Raw genomic sequence first — 10,392 nt, 5'->3', positions numbered from 1 at the left:
AAGGCCTAGTCGGATGACATGAAGATGAATCTTAAGCGTAGTTGGAGACTTGGCGGTGAAGTTGTTGACTTGGATCCTAACCAACTTGGCACATATCCTGTTAACCCTAGCCAAGTGGTATATATAAGGCTTTGTTAGAGGTCACAATCCTTAGATTCATTACGCTCAGATGCTAGCATTAGTCTTGACCCCCACCTTTGGCTTCCTTGTAATGGATCTAAGCAATACAATCAGGCAAGAGTACTTCGCTAAGAAAGGTTGAACCTGGGTACATCAATGATCCAATATCTTCCCATGAGTCTCCGATCTCCATCACATCCACCCTCTATAGAATATGTGTCTAGAAAACCTCAACAGTTGGTGCCCACCATGGGGAAAATGGCATCTGGCTAGATCACTTTCCTCGGTCGGTGATGATGTCATTCCAGATTTGCAACTATGTCTTCATCTCTCGTTGCGGCTGCAACTATGTGTTGGCATCCTTTGCTTGTGTCCCACCGATGTTGATCGGGCACATCAGCGTTTTCGTCGGCTTCAGCGACTCGTGTGAGATCACCGGGCTTCAGGACACAAACATGGATAGCTTCCTTGATGGCCATGACTCCTCTAACACCAACACCCTCGTTGTGACCAGCGGAGTAGACAAGAGTGAAGAGTCAATGTTAGCCATCCACGAATACGATTCAGGCAGAGACTCGGTAGGCTCCATCTATAGCGGATCTGCAATGCCAGCCGCCATCACGGTGACAGTCACAGCGCTCAGTGACCTAAAGACAACCACCAAGGGTCCCATGTCTACAACCCAGGCGGTAAAGCGGCAAAGTGGCTCTAGCCTCGAAACGCTCCTACGCCCATCACGTTTAAAAAGGTGAACGCTCTGAGTGGGGTTGCACATGGAGCAGGAGCGCCAGCGTGCGTATCGTGAGCTCTTTCATATGCCGAAGACGCAACATGAGGCCCTGCCTGACTATTGGAATAGGTTCTCTTATTCACGCCTCCCTACAAATCAGCAGGGACGCGTCGTGGACCAGAGCTTCGCATAGGTAGAACCGATATTTGGAGGCGGCTCGAGAGTAGTGTCGCGACTCTCCAGTGGGCTCTATAAACATCCAACTTTTCTAGATGGCTTCGCCTTCGGCTCCAACTCCACCTATGTTGGGCCAGAAAGATATCAACGAAGTTGGTCTGCCGTTCTACAAAACTGCGATAAAATACATGATCCCAGCAGCCACTCTCTTTGAGAATATCACACCGTGCGGGTGTTTGGCAGACATCAACAAAATAATTGATAGATTCGCAAAGAAATATACCATAGTGTTCCTAAGAACATTCGTATTGGTCAAGTGCATCCGAACATACGTATGTGCGGGAGGTTGGATTTTTGTGAGGTGTACTTGCTCAACCCCCATAATATTGCTTCTTCCCGAGATAACAATAGTTTCGAAGAGTTCTTCCTCACCTTCCTTTCATTCCTCACGTTACTCGCCTTCCTCCTATTTTTTACAAGAATACGGTAGGGGAAGCCCCTGCAATGATTTTTTTCTGGATCTATAAGAACCCAAGTCTGCGTCCCTCGGGACTTGAACCTTGGTGGCTAGATTGTAAATCCACTTCCCTAACCAAGTGAGCTAGGTTCACTTCACTCGCCTTCCTCACCTTACTCTCCTTCCTCGACTTCCTATTATTCCTCGCATTCAACAATGTTGAACACATCACAAGAAAACTTGGCATGGTGACCTGACAATGCGCATAAGAAGGCCCCAACGCTTGATCATTCATACAAACTTGTAAATGCGTAAGTGTGCAATTCTATGGCATGGCTGCACTTTTTATTTCATTTTATGTATATTTATTTATAAAAGATGCTACATATGGGGGTACAGAAATTAATATCGAAACTACGAACACACTGATGCCTCTTAGTCACGGCACTGCTCTCGAACCGCCTCCAATATCAGACCAATATCGAGAACAGTGACGCGACTCTCTGACTATCGGACCAGCAAAACCTTTTTAGTTCATTTTATGTATATTTTTTTTTCTAGTGTCTTTCAATTGGTTATGCATTTAGCACAAAGATAGTACGTACTCCCTCCGATCTCTTTTAATTGACTCGAATTTGGTACAACTTTATACTAAATTCGAGTCAATTAAAAAAGACCGGAGGGAGTATGTTCTATTTATATGGGATGCATTACATGTAGGTAGCCCATGTAGCCTACAAATTATGAAACCTCAAAGGTCCATCTACAATGCCTGCTTGGGGACGGCTTAGGAGCATTTTCGACTCGTGCCATGTCTTCCACCGCATGACGGTTTGATCACTCGGTGCCTCCACCTGTCAGGCTATACAGGAGACGAGATACATAATAGATGTAGAGATCTCTCCACTCTATTAGTCTATCAAGCGACCAAGGTCCTTTCGATACGCTGCTCTCAAAGCTTCCCGGCCAGCAGTCTTGGAGAGTAAACCTTTGATACTCTCTCAGTGAGCTGTTGCATAGGAAGACAGACGATAAGTTTTTTGGGGAGGTCTCGGCTCGACTGCTAGTCTGCGTTCGAATTCTTTCTCACCAAATATGTATCTTCTACATCTACGGGTTAGGTGAACTCGAGAACACCATGGGTGACAACAACAATGATCCTTGTGATCGGCGGAGGTGACTGTCCCGGTCAACACCTATGGGCTCCACATATATGTATGCACAAAGATTTGCTCTCTTTTTTGTAGATCTGCTAGATGTGCTTGCTTGTCTGCATGTGATTAGATCTGCTAGTGCATATTTGATGTTGATTTCAGTTATGAAACTCAGTTGTAAATTGCTTGAGGACCAAAGATATTGTATTGTTTGGGTTTCTTTTTTTTTGGCCAAACGAGTTACCAAAAAAAAACAAAGCATGGTGACTATTCACTGAAGATAAAACTAATAGCTAGAATTGTTCAAACCAATATTTGCCAAGGTAGTTCAGCCATTTCAGGCCTCGTTTTGTACCGTAGTGACTACTCACTGAAGATAAAACTACTAGCTAGAATTGTTCAAACTGTAGTGAGTGGTTCAAATCGCAATATTGGGTATAAACCCCACAGGGCAGGTTCGGGTGAAAACACCGCTCACACCAAATCCATTTGATTCCACTGCAGTCCAGTATCAGCACAATCCTTACTCCAAGTTGTCTGTTTGGTACATAGAGGTCATTTCCGGTCGAAAATTTAGACAAATGGCAAAGATTGTTGTCAAAATGAGCAGTGAGAGACTGAATATTTTTCTTTGTACAAATGCAATTTTTACAGCAGCAATAATACCAGATTGTACATGAAGCTGATTGTCATAGCATCACGATATTCTACGTGGCAACAATACAAGATTACAACGAACCGAGCAAGAGACAAACTCTTCAATTCCATAGTTAGACATACGTGAAGAGATGCATATAAGCAACAGCTCCTTCTTACTTCATCTCACTCTTCCTCCTCTGCTACAACCTGTAAAGAGCACTGTCACCATCACCCTCCTAAAAAGGAGGAAATCCCGGTCCTCGTTGTAAGAATAAAATCTCATTTTTTATGTCATAAATTCATCATGTTAACAGTAATAGAAGATCTGCAATGCATGAAGTCACAAATAGTAAATGCCTCTCAACCTGATCAACCAAGTTCTTCCTAAAGGCAATGTTCAGATTACACAACCAAATGGCAATTATGCTTAGGTATAATGCTCTTTTACTTATATTCCTATCGGATATATTTTATCTCATCTTCCCTAAATTATTACCTACTTACTGCATGATAGCACTTCAGTTGCATGCATGCCTGAAATTAGGCCAGAGAAAGTCCTCGACGTCAGTGAGAGAGTGCCAACAGTGCTTAAGGCGGCATCGGGAGACTCGATGGTGGCGGGATCGAAGAAGAGGCTTGGAAGGAGTTTGGGTGGGAGGAAGACGTTAGGACAGAGAAAGTCCTGGACGTCGGTGGGCGAGTGTCAGAGACGGCGGCAGGAGGTGAGTGTCGGCGTTGTCACTGCGCCGCCAGTGAGATGTCGAATCGTGGGTGAAACACGAGGTGCTAGGCATGTCTTAATTCCCCTCCAACCCCAGGTGTTTTCTTTGGAAATCTTAGACTTATCCCGTCCTAGCCCGGACTGCAAAATGGCCAGCGGCGTGTTTTTGCATGTATCAGGTTGGGTTGGATATAAAGAGGCATAAACTAGCCAAAACAATTGAATGTCGTTATATGAATGCCTGCCCTTGATGGTATTACAGTGTCGAGAAGTAAACTTGTATCCATAATAATTATAATGGTACCGGATGCACCTTTGAGTCTGTATTGGAATATGATGCCGACCAAGCCACTAATCACAAAGTTCTTCTCCAATAAGTAACTGTTGATTATATTGTTCACGTTGGTAATAGTGATGGCGCCCTACTCTCACTGGTCATGCAGCCCTGCCCTTTTTTGTAAATGGTGTCTTTTATTTACATGCCAAGGATAAATCACACTAGTAGAAAAAAGGCCTTCCGTCCAGCCCCATTAGTCGCGAAAATGTAAGAACCGCGACCAATGGGGCCTTTAGTCGCGGCTCGGGTGGCGAACCGCAACCAAAGGCCTGGGCCCAGCGCGCTCGGTGGCCAGCTGGTGGACGGGAGGGGCTTTAGTAGCGGTTGGTCTGGCCAACCGCGACTAAATGTCCTCAGGCCTGGCCCAAAGGCCAACCGCGACTAAAGGCCCATACCTATATAAAAGGGCCTCAGCTCACTGCACTTAGCCATTTGGTGCCACTTCTCTTCACAAACTTCACAAGGGGGTGTAGGTTTGCTTTTGGCTCCTCTTATGTACACAAGGTGTTTGATGAAATGCCCCAAGAGCATGAAACAAACATGATATGAAGTGTCGGAGCCACAATTGATCGAGCTTCCTCATTTATTTTTTCCTCCTCGATCGCGGTTAGCAACTTGAACCTTTCATATATATGTGTCATTGATAAAATATGCATATGTGTGTAGTTCATTGTTTAATTTCTATTTAGTTTAACAAATGCATGATGGTTAATTATATATTTTGTATTATAATAATGCAGATGAATCGGCAATGGATGTACGCTAACCGACTCTCCGGCGAATTCAATACGGGTTTGAAAGAATTCCTCGTAGTGGCTAATGCGAACAAGCAGGGGGGTTTTGTTATCTGTCCATGTGTTGGCTGTAAGAATCAGAAAGGTTACTCTTCCTCAAGGGAAGTTCACCTGCACCTGATTCGGCATGGTTTCATGCCAAGCTATAATTGTTGGACCAAGCATGGAGAAAGAGGGGTTATAATGGAAAAATATGAAGAAGGGATGACATCGATGACAGCTATCTTGATCATTTCGGTGATACTTTCATGGAGGATGCTGAAGGTGGGGAAGGTGAAGGGGAAGGTGATCAAGAAGAGGCACGTGATGAGCCCGCTGATGATCTTGGTCGGACCATTGCTGATGCACGGAGTCGCTGCGAAACTGAAAAGGAGAGGGAGAATTTGGATCGCATGTTAGATGATCACAAAAAGTCGCTGTACCCAGGATGCGATAGTGGTCTGAAAAAGCTGGGCTGCACACTGGATTTGCTGAGATGGAAGGCACAGGAAGGTGTAGCTGACTCGGGATTTGAAAACTTGCTGAAAATGTTGAAGAATATGTTTCCAAAGAATAACGAGTTGCCCTCCAGTACGTACGAAGCAAAGATGGTTGTCTGCCCTCTAGGTTTAGAGCTTCTGAAGATACATGCATGCATCAACGACTGCATCCTCTACCGCGTTGAATACGAGAATTTGAATGAATGCCCGGTATGCACTGCATTGCGTTATAAGATCAGAGGCGATGACCCTGGTGACGATGTCGAGGGCGAGAAACCCAGGAAGAAGGTTCCCGCCAAGGTGATGTGGTATGCTCCTATAATACCACGGTTGAAACGTCTGGAACAAAGAGCATGCCATGTTGTTGCGATGGCACAAAGAGGACCGTAAGTCGGACGGGGAGTTGAGACACCCCGCAGATGGAACGCAATGGAGAAAGATCGACAGAGAGTTTAAAGATTTTGCAGCTGACGCAAGGAACATAAGATTTGGTCTAAGTACAGATGGCATGAATCCTTTTGGCGAGCAGAGCTCCAGCCATAGCATCTGGCCCGTGACTCTATGCATCTACAACCTTCCTCCTTGGTTGTGCATGAAGCGGAAGTTCATTATGATGCCAGTGATCATCCAAGGTCCGAAGCAACCCGGCAACGACATCGATGTGTACCTAAGGCCATTAGTTGATGAACTTTTACAGTTGTGGGGCAGACCTGGTGTCCGTGTGTGGGATGAGCACAAAGAAGAGGAATTTGACCTACGAGCGTTGCTTTTCGTAACCATCAACGATTGGCCTGCTCTTAGTAACCTTTCGGGACAGTCAAATAAGGGATACAATGCATGCACGCACTGCTTACATGAGACTGAAAGTGTACATTTGCCAAATTGTAAGAAGAACGTGTACCTGGGGCATCGTCGATTTCTTCCGAAAATTCATCCAGGAAGAAAGAAAGGCAAGCATTACAACGGCAAGGCAGATCACCGGCCGAAGCCTCGCGGAACGCACTCGGTGCTGAGGTATTTGATATGGTCAAGGATTTGAAAGTCATCTTTGGAAAGGGTCCTGGCGGACAATCAATTCCGAAGGGAGCTGACGGGCACGCACCCATGTGGAAAAAGAAATCTATATTCTGGGAGCTAGAATATTGGAAAGTCATAGATGTCCGCTCTGCAATCGACGTGATGCATGTTACGAAGAATATTTGCGTGAACCTGCTAAGCTTCTTGGGCGTGTATGGGAAGACAAATGATACAAAGGAAGCACGGCAGGACCAGCAGCACTTGAAAGACCCTGATGACCGGCATCCGGAATGGTTTCAAGGTCGTGCCAGCTACGCTCTGACCAAAGAAGAGAAGGTCATCTTTTTTGAATGCCTGAGAAGTATGAAGGTCCCGTCTGGATTCTCGTCCAATATAAAGGGAATAATAAACATGGCGGAGAAAAAGTTCCAAAACCTGAAGTCTCACGACTGCCACGTGATTATGACGCAATTGCTTCCGATTGCTTTGAGAGGGCTCCTGCCGGAAAATGTTCGAGTAGCCATTGTGAAGCTATGTGCATTCCTCAATGCAATCTCTCAGAAGGTAATCAATCCAGAAGTTCTACCACGGTTACAGAACGATGTGGTCCAATGTCTTGTCAGTTTCGAGTTGGTGTTCCCGCCATCCGTCTTCAATATTATGACGCACCTCCTGGTTCACCTAGTCGAAGAGATTTCCATTCTCGGTCCTGTATTTCTACACAATATGTTCCCCTTCGAGAGGTTCATGGGAGTATTAAAGAAATATGTTCGTAACCGTGCTAGGCCAGAAGGAAGCATCGCCAAGGGCTATGGAAATGAGGAGGTAATTGAGTTTTGTGTTGACTTTTTCCTGACCTTAAGCCGATTGGTCTTCCTCGATCGCGGCACGAGGGGAGACTAAGTGGAAAAGGCATGATCGGAAGGAAATCAACGATATGTATGGACGGCCATTCTCTGACTGAAGCACACCACACAGTTCTGACCAATTCCAGCTTGGTGGCTCCGTACTTTGAGAAACACAAGAATATTTTACGCTCGGACAACCCGGGGAAACCTGAATCCTGGATTAGGAAGGCCCACATGGAGACTTTCGGCAGTTGGTTGAGAAAACATTTAATGAGTGACAATGTTGTTGTAGATCAGCTGTACATGTTGGCCAAGACACCATCTTCGACTATAACGACTTTCCAAGGGTACGAGATAAATAGGAATACATTTTACACGATCGCCCAAGATAAAAAGAGCACCAACCAAAACAGTGGTGTCCGCTTTGATGCAGCAACCGAGAATGGGCAAAAGGTCACATATTATGGTTACATAGAGGAGATATGGGAACTTGACTATGGACCCTCCTTCAAGGTCCCTTTGTTCCGGTGCAAATGGTTCAAGCTAACAGGAGGTGGGGTAAAGGTGGACCAGCAATACGGAATGACAATGGTGGATTTCAACAATCTTGGTTACCTTGACGAACCATTCGTCCTAGCGAAAGATGTCGCTCAGGTTTTCTATGTCAAGGACATGAGTAGCAAACCGAGGAAACGGAAAGATAAGAAAACGATCAAGTACATCATGCGATGATCCGAAGCGCCACATTGTTCTTTCAGGGAAAAGAAACATCGTGGGAGTGGAGGACAAGACAGACATGTCGGAAGATTATAATATGTTTGGTGAAATTCCGCCCTTCAAAGTGAACACCGACCCAAGCATTAAGTTAAATGATGAGGATGCTCCATGGATACGGCCCAATCGTAAGCAAGCAGGGACACAAGGGAAGAAATGATGTGTAATAATTTATTGTACCAAACTTTGTTGAATGGATCATGTGAATTATATTGGCCGTGATGTGTTTGGTGTCCATTTTTGAATGATTCGATTGATTCGAGATAGCACTGATGATACATTAAATTTGGAGTGATTTAGTCATACTCCTGCCTAGGCGTATAATATGCATACTCGTAGTCTTCATAGTCGCCGCCGTTGTACTGGTAGTCGTCGCCTTCTAAGTTGCCGCCGTCGTCGTCGCTGCTGTCGTCGTCGTCGTCGCCGGGCGGCGCTCGTGGCTCGAACTGAGGGTAGCGCAGGCGGGGGATATCGCCGGCCGTGATGTATTCCATGACGCTCTGCAGAGTCCGGTCGTACCACCATAGCCGACAGCCGGCCTCGTGGAAGTTCCCAGGAGGTAGACCGTCCTCCTCATACCTGGCGAGCGCCCTCTCACGCCGATTGATGAAGAAGGCGTCCCAAGTATGCTGGTTATCGGGATGCCAGCGGGGATTCATCCGCTGCTCCGGCGTGAGGTCGAGGTAGTAGTGGTTCGTGATGGCCGCCCGACGCGCGATGCCCCGAGGAAGGGGAGGGACCGGCACGCCGCCGGCGCTTAGGCTCCAGCCGGCGGGGACGCGGTAGCCCGGTGGGCAAGGGTAGTTCGAGGCGCAAAGCTCCTCCACCTGCTGTTAGGTTAGAGTGGGTGCGGTGGAAGCCATGAGAGAGTGATGAGATATTGTAGAGATGTGATAATGCTGGCCAAGCCGGGCAACATATATGTAGTGAGAAATGGCGGGAAAAATGGGAGCGGGAAGACAGGAGGCGGGAAGAAAGTGGCGGGAAGAAAGAGGCGGGAAGAAAGAGGCGGGAATAAAGAGGCGGGAAGAAAGAGGCGGGAAGAAATTGGCGGGAAGAAAGAGGCGGGAAGACAGGGAAGAAATGGCGGGAAGAAGAGGAATCCAGAGCTGGTCATCTAATCTTTAGTCCCGGCTGGTGGGTGCAACCGGGACTAAAGGTGGTTTTGTATCATCTAATAAAAATGTCGGTGGAATAAGGGCGTCTGGGTAAGCTTTAGTCCCGGCTGGTGGGTGCAACCGGGACTAAAGGTGGTTTTTGTGTCATTTAAGAAAACCGTCGGTGGAATAAGGACGTCTGGGTAAGCTTTAGTCCCGGCTGGAGGGTGCAACCGTGACTAAAGCTGTCGGCAGGATAAGGACGCGTGGGTGGACGCACTGCTCGATGAGATAAATCATGTAGCGCACGACGCCCTGTCGGAGGAACAAGACAAAGCAGAAGCGGAGCCGTGCCTATAAAAGGAGCATCGATACGCCCTGGCAAGCAGACCAACAAGCCAAGCTAGCAGGTAGGGAGAGAGTTTCATCCCCATGGATGGAGTAAAGGGTTGGAAAATCTCCCGTGGCGCAGCTTCTCGAAGATGTCGTCGGTGCACACGCCCTACGACATCTTCGGAAGTTGCTCCTCGGGAAAATTTTCCTACAAGCCCGTGCAAGACTCCATCTCCTCTAACAGTGTTGGGTAAAGGGTTGGAAAATCTCCCGTGGCGCAACTTCTCGAAGATGTCGTCGGTGCACACGCCCTACGACATCTTCGGAAGTTGCTCCTCGGAATTTTTTCTGCAAGCCCGTGAAAGAGGGGGGCGGGAAGACAAAGGCGGTCGGGAAGAACTGGCGGGAAGAGGGGGTGATACGTCTCCAACGTATCGATAATTTCTTATGTTCCATGCTACTTTATTGATGATACCTACATGTTTTATGCACATTATATGTCATATTTATGCATTTTCTGGAACTACCTATTAACAAGATGCCGAAGAGCCGCTTGCTCGTTTTCTCGCTGTTTTTGGTTTCAGAAATCCTAGTAAGGAAATATTCTCGGAATTGGACGAAACTTTCGCCCAGGGTCCTATTTTTGCACGAAGCTTCCAGAAGACCGAAGAGATAACGAAGTGGGGCCACGAGGCAGCCAGGGGACAGGGCGGCG

The 10,392-nt window shown here is 46.8% G+C and overlaps 1 pseudogene; it reads left to right on the top strand.

The window, feature by feature from the left end:
* Nucleotides 1-500: 500 nt before the first annotated feature.
* LOC124646735 lies at nucleotides 501-8,368 on the top strand (annotated as a pseudogene).
* Nucleotides 8,369-10,392: the final 2,024 nt, after the last annotated feature.

Source organism: Lolium rigidum, chromosome 4, assembly GCF_022539505.1.
Source record: "Lolium rigidum isolate FL_2022 chromosome 4, APGP_CSIRO_Lrig_0.1, whole genome shotgun sequence".
Classification (NCBI taxonomy): domain Eukaryota; kingdom Viridiplantae; phylum Streptophyta; class Magnoliopsida; order Poales; family Poaceae; genus Lolium; species Lolium rigidum.
Note: the sequence above shows the minus strand (reverse complement) of the source record. Positions and strands in the feature narration are given on the sequence as shown.